Consider the following 13,923-nt stretch of genomic DNA (forward strand, 5'->3'; position numbering starts at 1 on the left):
TTGACACTATGCAAAGCAGAGAGGTGGAGGAGAGAGAATGTTAAACCACAGGATATGACCCATGTCCTAAAATAACTTATATTCTGGTTATAAGATAAGCCTGCAAGGCAATATGTGATTTGTGCAAAATAAATGGCACAAATGAGAAATGTTTTCTTTATGAGATTGGATGTAAAACATATTGCAATAATGGATGGAAGGAGGAAATATAGGCTTTTAAATTCTACTCTTTTGTATTTCCTAATCTGCTACACTGCCTATTTCATGACTAAAGTGTGAATTTAAGGCATACTACAATGTTAAATTATTCAAACCTAAATCTTAATACTTTTAGAGAAAAATCTAGATTCCAAAGATAAGGGTATGTGATTACTTCTATGGATTTACATACCAACTGCTTCTTTGATTAATTGGCTCATTTTAGAAAAACAGTTTCATAACTCCACAACATTTGACACAGTGAACCAAAGTGAGAGATTGATGTATAGGAGCACATATTAGAGTAGACCGTTTTGAGTGATGTTAAAGAAAGGGATGTCTACATCTTGGGAAAGTAATTTTCTTTTGTAAAAAAGCACCATATTTCAGTCAAACATTTCTGTATTTTAACTTATGGGAGAAATAGCTTATGATTTCTGCCAATTAGTGAAATCATCCTGGGCCTCAATTACATCATCCATTAAAAGGGAAACAAGGGGCGCCTGGGTGGCTCAGTCGGTTAAGCGTCCGACTTCAACTCAGGTCACGATCTCGCGGTCCGTGAGTTCCAGCCCCGCGTCAGGCTCTGGGCTGACAGCTCAGAGCCTGGAGCCTGCTTCAGATTCTGTGTCTCCCTCTCTCTCTGACCCTCCCTCGTTCATGCTCTGTCTCTCTCTGTCTCAAAAATAAATAAATGTTAAAAAAATTTTTTAAAGGGAAACAAAAGTAGTACCAATATCACTGTGTTTTATGAGGATAAAGTAATATATAAATGTTGCATACTTTATAAATATGTAAAGCATTGCTGTTTGTAACTCAGAGTCTGAGAAAATTGAAATCTATTTATTCATCTTCACTGTTGTAACCATAATGGATATACAAAATATTTCCACCAACTTTTCATTTAAATGAAACATTAAAAAGATGTTTTGATACTGTCTTACCTTGTAGTTGTCATGGATAAAAAAAACCTTATGGAATATAGGAAAGAGTATTGGCCTAGAATATACAGATTTCAGCTCTGTTTTTATCACTTAAAAAGTCCATTGAGGGTGAAGCAGGTGAAGGGGATTAAGAGTGCACTCATCATGATGAGCACTGAGCAATGTATAGAATTGATGAATCACTATATTATGCACCTGAAACTAATATAAAACTGTATACAAAGTCTAATAGTCTTGGATAAGTCTCTTAACATGTTGATTCAATTCAAAGACTTACTGTGAAACTTGGATGAAATAATGTACAAAAGGGGCTTTGTAAAAGAGAAAGTGCTGGATGAATGTAAAGAATTTATCATTAGGGGGTGCCTGGGTGACTTGGTCAGTTAAGCAACTGACTTTGGCTCAGGTCATGATCTCAAGGTTCATGGGTTTGAGCCCCATGTCGGGTTCTGTGCTGGCAGCTCAGAGCCTGGAGCCTGCTTCAGATTCTGTGTCTTCCTCTCTCTCTCTGCCCCTCCCCCACTTGTTCTCTCTCTCTCTCTCTCTCTCAAAAAAAAAATAAATATTAAAAAAAGAATTTAAGAATTTATCATTAAAGTACATTATGACTTGTGACATCAGTAACCTGTCATTCATCTTTCTTTTGGTTGGGTCTCTAGTGTACTCAAGTCTACTAATGCATGAGCAGTTGTTCATTTATTGTGCTTCTCTTATATGCCAGCACTCTACTAGTTGGAGATGCAGCAATGAACAAAGCAGACATGGCGCCTGCCTAGCTACTTATTTAAAGGAGAGACAGATAGTAAACAATCACTCAAATAACTATGGAATTACAATTGTGATAAGTGCAATGAAGGAAATGTACAGAGTGATTTGAGTGTATAGGCTGGGAGGTAATTCTCCATGGGTCTTCATGTTTTGGCACATCTTGCAAGCAGACTGACTACCCTTTGTTCTGGACTATCTTTCTAAAGGAAGTTTGCATAGCAAACAATCTTGGAGGATAATATCTTCCTCCAGAGCAACGCATAGGCATGCTTACTTCCCACTCTAAGACGTTTGGGTTCCCTAAGCTCAAGGTTCTTCTCCCGTAATGCACCCGATTACACATGCAGGCTTCCATCTGGACCCATCTCTGTTGCCAGATGAGACTTGGGCATCAGAGAAAACTAATGCAAATATGCTGATGTTCTTGGTGCTTGGTGTGCCATGAGCAATAAAACACTTTGCCTCTGAGCAAGAGGTCTCGTATTTTCTTCCAGCATCTATGAAACTGTAGTAGGCTAATGTGTTGCTTGAAAGCAGGGCAGGATTACAGACTCATTATAAAAAAGGATTGACATGTAAGCCTCTAGTCTAACCTCCCTCCAATTCATTTTAATGCATTTAAGAATATAGATTAGTATACTAAACACCTGCATATTCACAGCCCAGCTTTTTCAAATGCTAACTAGCATTGTTTCATATTTGCTTCAGCTCTGGTGTTTATGAATAAAGCATTACTTACACAGTTGAGGTTCCCTGTGTCTTCCTCCCTCATCTCATTCTCCTCTGTCCCTCCCTCACTATCATGAATTCAATGTGGATCATTGTGTGCCACTTATTTTCTCCTTATAATATCTACTATTTTAACAACAGTTTGTATGTAAATGAATGTACAAGGTGATAAAGAACTTGATGTTCAAGCACATATTTCACTGTATAAGGACAGGGCAATATTGCCAATGATAGACGAAGTCTTCCTGGAGAAGATCATCTGAATCATCTCAGGATTATAATCCGGCTTCAGCTTTCTGTGAGTTTACAAATGCTCTCTTTGGGGAAGACAGAGTCCCAGGAAACACTGAGCCACCACAGTTGGTACTGGAACGTGGACAGGTTTGAGACATCTGAGGAATAAATAAGGGGAGTGGGTAGGTTTCTTTGTGTGTGTTCAGGTCCTGAGCTCACAATGGCCAACCTCCTGCTCTCAGGATTAGGTTGAAGCAGTGTACTTCTGTGGGATGAGATGGATGTTCTCAAATGGTCCAAGCAGATGGTCTTTGGCCTGGCATGGAGGAGACAGCAGGAACTTCTGCACATGGTCAAAGCAAGCCAAGTACAGACACAGATCTGATCCAGGCTTATCTCGGCATTCAGCCCTCAGATTACAGCAGGCATTTTTATCCTGAAGGTATTTAACCTGTCCTATTTCTCGAGGTATATGGTTCTCCAATCTGGACATGCCCCCTCTTTGCCAAGTTTATAGGTATCATCTCGGTGTCTTCTTTTCTCCTCTTGGCGATTCCTTTAGTACTCTGCGTTGAATCTATTTGAGATCTATTTTGTGTCAGATCTCCTATTTTCTGTATCCAATGACTTCCTCTTTTTTTCATTTACTCTTATGTTTATAGAACTTATAGTCCAGATGCCTCCTGAGAAAAGGTATCTAAGAGGTAAATTTTTGCAACTGTACATATCTGAAAACATCATTATTTGACTGTTATGCTTGATTCATAGTTGGATGTATCTAGAATTCTAAATTGGAATTCATTTTCATTCAGAATTTTGAAGGCATTTTTCCATTGTCTCTAGATTTGTGTGTGTATGTCTGTGTATGTGACCTTCTCTTTGTCTCAGTGTTCTGAAATGACATAAGTGACTTTTGCGGGTCTATTTTCATCAATTTTAGTGGGTCCTGTGGGTTCTTCCAATCTGGAAAATCATGTCCTTCAGTTCTGAGAAATTACATAAATTATTTCATTGATAATTTTCATTTTCCACCTTCCCTGTACTTTCTTTCTGCAATTCCAGTTATTTGTACATTCTACCTCCTAGGTTGCTGCTCCATTTTTATTATTTATTTATTTATTTATTTATTTATTTATTTATTTTTCATCTTTAAAAAAAAAGTTATTCTTGAGAGAGAGACAGGGTGTGAGCAGGGGAGGAGCATAGAGAGAGGGAGACACAGAATCCAAAGCAGGTTCCAGGCTCTGAGCTATCAGCACAGAGCCTGACGCGGGGATCAAACCCATGAACAGCGAGATCATGACCTGAGCCAAAGTTGTACGCTCAACCGACTGAGCCACCCAGGCACCCTGGTGCTCCATTTTTAAAAGTCTTTTCTTTCCTATATTTACATATCTTTTCATTTCTTTACTATTTTTCAAATAACAGCCCTGACTTACTTGACTACTGAGTTTTTCATTTTATTTGTTACCGGCTCATGTTTATGAGTGTTTGGCTAACTAGTTGAGTTTTATTTTAGGAATATCTGACTGGGCCATTTTATGATTCTCCTCTTGTTTTGGTCAGAATCCCCACAGCAGACTCTTCTTCTAATCTCCGGAATTAGAAGAGAGAAGGCCTAGCTAATAGCATTTGAGAAGTCCAAAGAAGGCTGGATGTCTCATCATTCACCATCCAGATAGATGTTCCTTTAATTACTGGATGATATTGTCACCTTCAACCATGCTTGGTATCCCCCAGCCCAGAATCCCTTCATTTTACCCTTACCAGAGAATAAAATTCCAGACCTCTGGTAGACTAGGGATGGCTCAGCAGTACAGAGTAGGGGAGAGCATCTAAGGATCTATCTGTCTCTCAAACAGCCTTTATCTGGTCCCTATAATTTGGGGCCTCATTTCACCCCATTTCCAAAGGTATTTTGTGCTATCAAGTCATGGACCCTTGAGTATTCCGTGGGTACAAATGAGATTGATTCTTGGGTTTTGCCACCAGTTTAGCTTCTTGAGGTCCTCAAGGCTACTGCCATCCTCTAGTCTCAAAATTTTCTAGTCTCAAAATTTCTGGCACTGTTGTATCCTTTCCTCTTCCCCCACATTGTTGTGTGTTCATTAATTTTAAAAAGGTCCTTTTATTGGGGTCTTGTGATGGGGGGGAAAGTATGTGTTCACTTCACCAACTTTATGTAGAACCTCCAATCCATCTACTATCATGCTGTAGCTGGGAGGGACATCCTGTGTTGGTTTTGTGGGTGCAATCTTATCATGTGAGGATATTATACATAATTTGGTTTTGTTTTCTTTTTTAGTTTTCCCAAACACTGCATTTTTCAAAATACAAATCTGTTAGCATAGCTCTCCCCATGTGACTTCTGTTTCAGCAGCTTCCTACATAGCTATTAGATCAAGACAAAATTCTTAAGCATGATTTTTTCAAGACCATATCAGCGGGGACAAATTTACAGTGAAACATATATACATATATATATAGCAGCACAGTGTTGTTTTATTTCAAACTCAGATGGAATGTGAGTGCCTGGAGGCAAGATCTAGATCTCCATTTTACCATAGGTCTTGCCTCTCCCTCTTGTCATTTCACACATTGTCTGCCCAATCCCTGAGTATTAGAGTCACTTACCAGGCTTTTCATGTTTTGGCTTCTCTAGCTTAGGCTCTCACCACATGCCTCTCATTTTCTCAGCTTCACCACAATGGCTTTCTTTTGGTTCTTTGTAAGCCCTGTGATGCCTCTTCTTCTGGGCCTCTGAATATGCAATTTACTGCACTTGTGACCCTTTTTGTTTCTTTAATGCTGTCCTCCTTCAGATAGATATCTTGTTTCTTGGGTCATCTGGCCTTCCTGGTGAGGCCAAATCCCCCATCATAGGCCTTCCTGGCACCATGGAGCTATTTTACATTTTTTTTTTTTTTGTATATTATTTGGTTGGTGTCCACTTTCCTCAACTAAATTATAAGCTTCATGGGACAGGATCTAGGTCTGATTTGACTTCTGCTGCATTCACAGTGCCTAGCACAGAATTTGGCTCAGGGTAGGTACTTAATAACTATTTATTAAATGAAGGAATAAAGCTGATATCTTAAGGATAAATAGGAATTATAAGATGAGGACTGAGGAAAGATCTCTAGGCCAAGAAAACATGAGAATGAGCTTCGTGGATTTGAAGAACTGAAAGACAAGGGCTGTGACCAGAGCCATGTGAACTAGGGGAAGTGGTGCTGAATGAAGATTGAGGGACCAGCAGGGGCCAGATCACAGGGTGCCTTCTAAGCAATGATAAAAACTTGCAAACTTTTCTAAGGGCAATGAAAATTTTAGTAGGGGAGTTACATACCCCAGATGCTATGAGAAGAAGGGGTTAGAAATGGCAAAAGTGGATGAGGAGAGGCTAGTTAAAAGGTTTTGGTCCTAATCAAGGCAAAGCCTACTGGGTTAGACAGGAAAAAAAGGTAGCAAAAATGGACAGAAGTACCAAAGAATATTTTAGAGGTCACACAATTGGATGATGGATTGGAGATGGGAAGTGAAAAAAAAAAAAGAATTGTCCAAAAGTGACACTCAGGTTTCTGGTCTGGCCAACTGGCAAACATGGGTACTATTTATTAAGCTGGGGAGGAGAGTTTGGGAGAAAGAAAAGAAGATCACTTTTTGAATGCTTTGTTTGAGATGCCTATGAGGTGTCTGAGAAGACATGTTGAGAACACAGTTGAACCTATGAGTCTGGAGGTAAGAAAAGAGGTCCAGATTGGAGGTATAAATTTGGGGGGTGTTGGCATATAGTTGTATTTAAGCCATGGTGGTAGATGAGCTTATCCAGATAGAGGGTAGAATGGGAAGATAAGAGGCCTGAATATAAGCAACCTAAAGAAGAAGCAAATCTAGTAGGAATATTGTGGTCTCACAATGATGTCTACATTAGTGATTTTGATGTGGGAGCAGAAGTAGGTAAAATGTAAGGTGGGTGTGCTTTAATGAGCTGGATTGGAGAAGCTCACTTGGGGTTGGGTTAATCAGGTGAGAGGCCAAGATACTGAATGTAGGCCAAGATACTGAACCGCCTTGTAGGTTAGGTTAACGAGAAGAGTTGGCGGGCGAAGAGGGGGAGAGACTGAGAGGTGCAGATACTACAGACTTCAGGAAATGAAAAGGAATGACCAAGTCAGTGGATAAGGGTAATGAGAACGGGGAGGGGCATATGACTGAGTAAGCCAGGTTAAAGTACTTTCTGCTTTTCAGGCAGCAATAAAGTATTTTCATTACTTGAGTGTTACAAGTAAAACCTAAAACCAACAACCACGAAACTAAGAAAACAAACTAAAAAAAAAAAAAAAAAAAAGTTTATTGCAATTATTTGCCTGGTTTCTTTGTTTAAGCATTCAGCCTTTTTGTTAGAGGATAGCAACAACAAGCAAACATCAAATGCTCCAAAAAAGTCATATAGTAAAACACAGTAATATAAGAATATGAAAATACTTGCTCCTCAAACACTTTGCCATTTAGACTTAGTACACCTGAAAACTCTGAAAAATAAAAACAGAAAATAGAAATGTTGGGGGCATATATAAATGGAAGTTTTATTTGGGATGATGAGGCCGCTTCCCTTTGGTGATAAATATTTAAGATTTTGCAACATTGTAATTAAGCGTTATAGTGTCCTTAATAGATTTGATACCTTAAATTTATAGATCACCTATTCAATTGCCAAACATGAAAGGAAATATTCATTTGTTTTTATATACTGGTAGTCACCCTCAACAAGATAAAGTCGCTAAATTATAGGTTAAATCACATTACTTATTAGTATTATAATTCCATTATATTACATAAACCTAAGATATATGAGAACTTTGATTCATAGAATGATCATTCTTGAAACAATTCATACGCACACATACACACACAGGATTATCACGGACTTATTAGTACAAGTAACAAATTTAGCTACATGAAAGTAGTTTCTGTAACCAGTTAGGTAAAATTTTATGCAGTACAAACATTTGGAAATTTAACAGGTTACATTTTAATGTGGGAGATTCCTAAGAAGGTCTCATATGGCTAACCGTATCCTGCTAAGAAAGACTACACTTATTGTACTGGTGATTAGGAGAGAAAGTAGGTTTTCTGTATTTTACATTTGTACCACCTAAAACAGAGTGGTTTTCTTTAAAAAAAAAAGCATGAAAAATCATCTAGAATGCTAAGTGTTTTTTGTTTGTTTTCATGGCTGATAAATATTCACTATGACAAAAACTCAATTTAGCTTCTGTGCTCATTATAATTTTTACTTTTTTTTTTTTTAATTTTTTTTTCAACGTTTTTTATTTATTTTTGGGACAGAGAGAGACAGAGCATGAACGGGGGAGGGGCAGAGAGAGAGGGAGACACAGAATCGGAAACAGGCTCCAGGCTCCGAGCCATCAGCCCAGAGCCTGACGCGGGGCTCGAACTCACAGACCGCGAGATCGTGACCTGGCTGAAGTCGGACGCTTAACCGACTGCGCCACCCAGGCGCCCCTAATTTTTACTTTTAAATAGGGATGGGACGACTGGGTGACTCAGTTGCTTGAGCATCTGACTTTTGATTTTGGCTGAGGTCATGATCTCATGGTTCCTGGGATTGAGACCCCTGGCTCCACACTGACAGCAAGGGGTCTGCTTGGGATTCTCTCTCTCCCTCTCTCTCTGCCCCTCCCCTGCTCATGCTCTCTAAACAAGAAAACAGACATTAAAAAGCAAAGAATAGGGACAAAGTGGAGTTAACCTTGAGTGTGAGGAATTTATTACAAGGAAGCTGGGTAATTTAAAAAGACGGGGATTTCAGCCAGGTGATGAGGCCTCAAGAATGTGATCTCCCAGTTCTAACTAGAAAAATTGGAACCTACGTGCATTTCAGCCTCCTGTAGACCAGACTGCCGCAAGACCTGGAAGACCATTCCAGACTGGAGCAAGGCAGCTCTGGCATCCATTCCTCCTCTGTGCTCAGCCATTAATGTGATTCAACTACTTTCTGCTCCTGCTGTTACCACTTCCACAGTTATAAATAAATCAATTCACTCCTACTCTCCCCCACTCCCATTCTCAGTTGTCCAAAAAAGCCAAAATAAATTAAAAAGGTAAGCCAGAAGGGATGTGGCTGGGGGAAGGTGTCATTCAATTGGTCTCTTCCACCTCCTGGAGGGATTTCTGGTTGCTCAAGGACTTTGTTTCCTCAAGATCCTACTGGTTAATGACTCTGTGTCTCTAGTTCAAGTAAGAAGGAGAATGTGATTGTTAGTACCTCTTATCTCTGCTGGGAAAAGATCTCATTTCATAATGGCCTCATTGTCCACTCTCAGATGACTTTCTCTGGCCAGATAGTTGGTAAAACTTTACTTCTGGGTGTGTCTATGAAGTACCTCTGGAAGAGACCAGCATATGAACCAGTAGATTGAGTAAAGAAGATCTCCCTTGCCAATGCAGGTGGATATTACTCAATCCATTGAGGGCTTGAATAGAACAAAAATTCAGAGGAAGGGCAAAGACACTCTCTCTGACTGAATAGAGGCATTCCTCTACTTCCGCCCTTGGACATTGGTGTTCTTGATTCTTGGGTGTCCAGACTCAGAGACTTACACACTGCTCATCTCCTCTTTTCCAGGGGTTTGGACTTAACACCACCAGCTTTCCTGTTAGTAGCTTGCATATGGCAGATCAGCAGATCATGGGCCTTTTCAGCCTCCATAACTACATGAGCCAAGTTATATCTAAATGGCCTCTTATATATATCTTATGGAGAATCCTAATACAGCAATATGTAAAATCTTCCTTTCATTTGTAAGTGGTAACAGTGATTTCATATTGGGTAATAATCAATTATACAGAAACTTTGTCTATTTTTTTTTAATCACAGACGAGGCCTATTTTCAAAATGTAAGTCTAGTAATTCTTTTGTTTTCTCTTACAATTCTCTTAAAGTAATTCATAGGATGATGAGCCTCCTGACTAAATCCAGTGCTCATGGGTGGTAAAGATAGCCCAAAGAAATGTATGAAATTGTAAAGCACATTTTAATCAAGCTTAATCTTATCTTGCTCCTAGCCATCCTTTCCTAGAGCCACAGAGAACTCTTAGGAAAAAAAATAAAATAAAGAGAACTCTTGATTTTCACTTTTACTTCTCTTGAAGAGGTGGTAATGAGTACAAAATAAAGAAAAAAGTACTTGAATACTTATATAATTTAAGATGTGCCAACCCTGGAATGTTCCAATCTTAAGCAAAATATAAAATTTATTTTTGTTAATTTTAGTCAAAAAAAATAAGAAAGAATATATTTAAAAGTTACGTAACTCATACTGAAGCCAGACTAAACACTGTAAATCAAGGCAATGGCTCTACTGAAGTGAAGTATGTTGCAGTTTGGGTGTGTCATAGGACTGATCTGGGTACCAAGGCAGTGGTTCCTGGGTACCAAGCCTGGGTACCAAGCCAGGACCAGCTCAGAAGAATTTACTGTAACTCATGTTTGTATGCAAATCAAGCAGGCAACCCAAGAGAGCTGAGATGGGAACAAAAGATTGTGTTTCTACCCTTACAAATCACAGAGGATCTTCCAGATCATAAGAATTATCCTGTATTTTACTGTGCTTATCTTCACATATAAAATCCTACTAGGAGATAAACAGAGAATTTAGAGGAAGGTAAGATCTGTATATTTAGGAATCTTTCCCATATATATTTTTTAATGTTTATTTATTTTTGAGAGACAGAGTGTGAGCAGGGAAGGGGCAAAGAGAGAGGGAGACACAAAATCTGAAGCAGGCTCCAGGCTCCAAGCTGTCAGCACAGAGTCCATCACGGGGCTTGAACCCATGAACTGTGAGATCATGACCTAGGCCGGAGTCAGACGCTTAACCAACTGAGTCACCCAGGCGCCCCGTTTCCCATATTTTTTGACTGCAAATTCGCAATTGTTTTCACCAGAGTCCAGAGCCTACTAGGGGCCAAGAGGCTTTCCTTGGCTGGAGAAGTGTGGGTGGAGCAGGGTAGAGGCTAGAGTGGAGTGGGGCACTAGGGGAGTAAAGGGAAAAGAAGAGTGAGTGGAAAGAGGAAATGGCAGAGATTTCTCCCTCTCTCTGAGGTTCACGTAAAAAGGAAACTGGAAAAGCGAGTGAAACTGCAGGGCAATCAGAGTTTCCATGGTTAGGGCAAGCCCAGTGCCAGCAGAAGTGCCCGAAAAGGTCTTTAACCCCAGAATCCTAGAGACCCGGAATCCCATAACCTGAATCCTAGAGACCTGGAATCCCATGCCGCCCCAACTCTGGGAGAAGCGTCTGTACACAAATGCAAGACGCACAGGGAAGGGTGGTGGGGCTCTGGAAGCAAGAGAGAATGACTAAAATGAAGAGCTGGTCAAACATTGGAGAGAAGACCCAGTTGTATTTTAGAATTTATCTTTAAAAAGAGTTCTTATGTTATCTTTAATTTATCTTTAACTTAATTTAAATTTAATTTATCTTTTAATTTATCTTTGAAAAGGGCACCTGGATGGCTCTGTCGGGGAAGCGTCAGACTCTTGATTTCGGCTTGGTTAGTGATCCTGTATCAGGCTAGGTGCTGACCGTAGGAAGCCTACAGGAGATTCTTGCTCCCCTCTCTCTCTGCCTCCCTCCCCCCCTCTCAAAATAAATAAACATTTAAAAAAATAAAAGTGCAAAAAAAGGAAATAAACAGGAGAATGAGATGATACATAGAGGATACCACTCAGCACGGCTAGGGAAGGTTTCTCTGAGGAATGAGGCATTGGAACTGAAGCCTGATGTGTGAAAATGAGGCAGCCCAGTGATGGGGCTGAGAAGCAGGAAGCAGGAAAGAAATGGAAAGGGAGGAGAAGGGTCAGGTTCCAGTTTGCTCTCTGAGAGTACTGAAGAACTGTCCCTCACAGATTACTGTACAAGTGGAAGGAGGTACAGCTAGAAGAGTGTTATGTGTTGGAGAAATGGATGGAATTCTGTTCACATGGACCAGAACATGCAATAAAGTCATCTGTGACCTTGTCTTAGTTGACATGCAGGGATGTTTTCTGATGCCTCATCTTGCTGGATTTCTACTAAACCCATTGCTGACAACTTTCTTTTTTCTTCCAAATTCTCCTTCTCCAAACACTTTGTTTTCTCTTATAAGGGGCCTTAGAAATGGTGTAGACTAGCTATTTTCCAAACCTCAGTGCAATACAGAATCACTTGGGTGATCTTGTCAAAAACAGATTTTTCAGGTCTTGGGTGGGGTGCAGACATCTGCACTTTGAAACTTTCCATGAGATTCTGATGCAGCAGGTTTACTACCCTAGTCTTTCTTGATCAGTAATTTCCAAATTATTCAGCAAAACATTGGTTCCAGGAGATGTTGTCAGTGCTCCAAGAATAAAAGGATCTCTTATCAAATGAGCTGGAGCAACAGATTCTTCTCTTAGCATTTCACAAAGCACCCTAGGATAAAGGCTCTGAGATATACTGTGTCTAACAGCTAAACAAACAATAGAATCATACTAGATATTTTTTCTTAACTTCACCTAGAATAGTTTTCCCCAAACAACAGTATGAAAAACACTAATCTAGAAAAACAGCCTTTTTAAAATTTTCACAAATATGTATGTGTATTTTTAAATTATTATATTATAAATTCTATTAAGTGTAACTGGGCATGATACTCTTTCGGTTAAGAAAGCAGCCCCAGGGTGCCTAGGTGGCTCAGTTAAGCTTCCAACTTTGGCTCAGGTCAATGCTCTCACAGCTCATGAATTCTAGCCTCGCGTCGGGTTGTGTGCTGACAGCTCAGAGCCTAGAGCCTGCTTCCAATTCTGTGTCTCCCTTTATCTCTGCTCCTCCCCTGCTCGCACTCTGTCTCTCTCTCTATCTCAAAAATAAATAAGCATTTAAAAAATTAAAAAAAATAAAGGAAGAAAGAAAGAAAGAAAAAAAGAGAAAGAAAGAAGTCTCAAAGAAGGCATCTAGTCCTAGTTGCTAGTAAAGCTCTGACCAGCCCCACAGCTGGTTCTGAAGGAGCACCTCCCCATGATTCTGCTCTTGTCCTTTCTCTAATTTCCAAAACCTCTATGCTGTCTTTCAAATTTACAACTCTAGGATCAGCCTGTCCCACATTCCACCTGTTTATAAAACATCTCCATCTAGATGTCCCAGGGTTACTCTCCATAATTCTGACACCAGTTCAATGTTTAGGCTATTTTCCCCACAGCACCAAGCAATTCTCTGGCACCATATGGGCATCCCAAAATTCAACACAATTCCGACACAATCTACCCAGAGATGGCATCAGATTCCACAGGCTAAAGACTCAGTCCTACAACACTGCCCCCCCCCCCCCCCAAACACACACTTGGAGGCCAGTCACAAGTCCAGATTGTCATCTGGGCTTCAGACCCACTGCCTATAAATCAGAGGTCCCCATGATGTCTCTGCTTAGATTAATTTGCTAGAGAAGCTCATGGAATTCAGGAAATCAATTTACTCACTAGATTACTGGTTTATTACAAAGGATATTAAAAAGTACAAATCAACAGCCAGATGGGTGCATAGGGTGAGGTCCTGAACGAAGGAACTTCTGTCTCTGTGGAGTTTAGAGCCCTGGCACAGTACTGGTGATTGTGTTCCGGTTAAGCTCTTTGAACCTTGTCCTTTTGGGTTTTTATGGAGGCTTCAATACTTAGGCACGATTGATTAAATCACCAACCATTGGTGATTGTGCTCTGTCTCCAGCCCCTCTCCCCTCCTTAGGGATGGGGTTGAAAGTTCCAACCCTCCAGTTGCAAGGCTGGTTACCCTGGCAATAAGCCCTAGTCTTATGGTTACCTAGGGGCTTTCCAAAAGTCACCTCAGTAATGGAACAGAAAACACCTTTTGTGGGGAATAAGCTTAGGAATACCCTGAGCTTGCACCCATGGGTTTACAAGGCATAAAGAATTAGAAAGCCACAGGATGAACACACCCAAGTTTGGGCAAACAAGATTGGGTAAACAGGGCAAAGGCCCCCCGTATAGGAC

General features: G+C 40.1%; 1 long non-coding RNA gene across 1 annotated transcript; it reads left to right on the top strand.

The window, feature by feature from the left end:
• The first annotated feature begins 3,155 nt into the window (after window positions 1-3,155).
• Window positions 3,156-9,591, top strand: LOC131509093 (uncharacterized). Its single transcript, XR_009260287.1, has 3 exons — window positions 3,156-3,341; window positions 8,782-9,001; window positions 9,526-9,591. It is a non-coding gene; the product is annotated as an uncharacterized LOC131509093 (long non-coding RNA).
• The last annotated feature ends 4,332 nt before the right edge of the window (window positions 9,592-13,923 follow it).

The sequence above is a fragment of the Neofelis nebulosa genome, chromosome 4 (assembly GCF_028018385.1).
Source record: "Neofelis nebulosa isolate mNeoNeb1 chromosome 4, mNeoNeb1.pri, whole genome shotgun sequence".
NCBI lineage: Eukaryota > Metazoa > Chordata > Mammalia > Carnivora > Felidae > Neofelis > Neofelis nebulosa.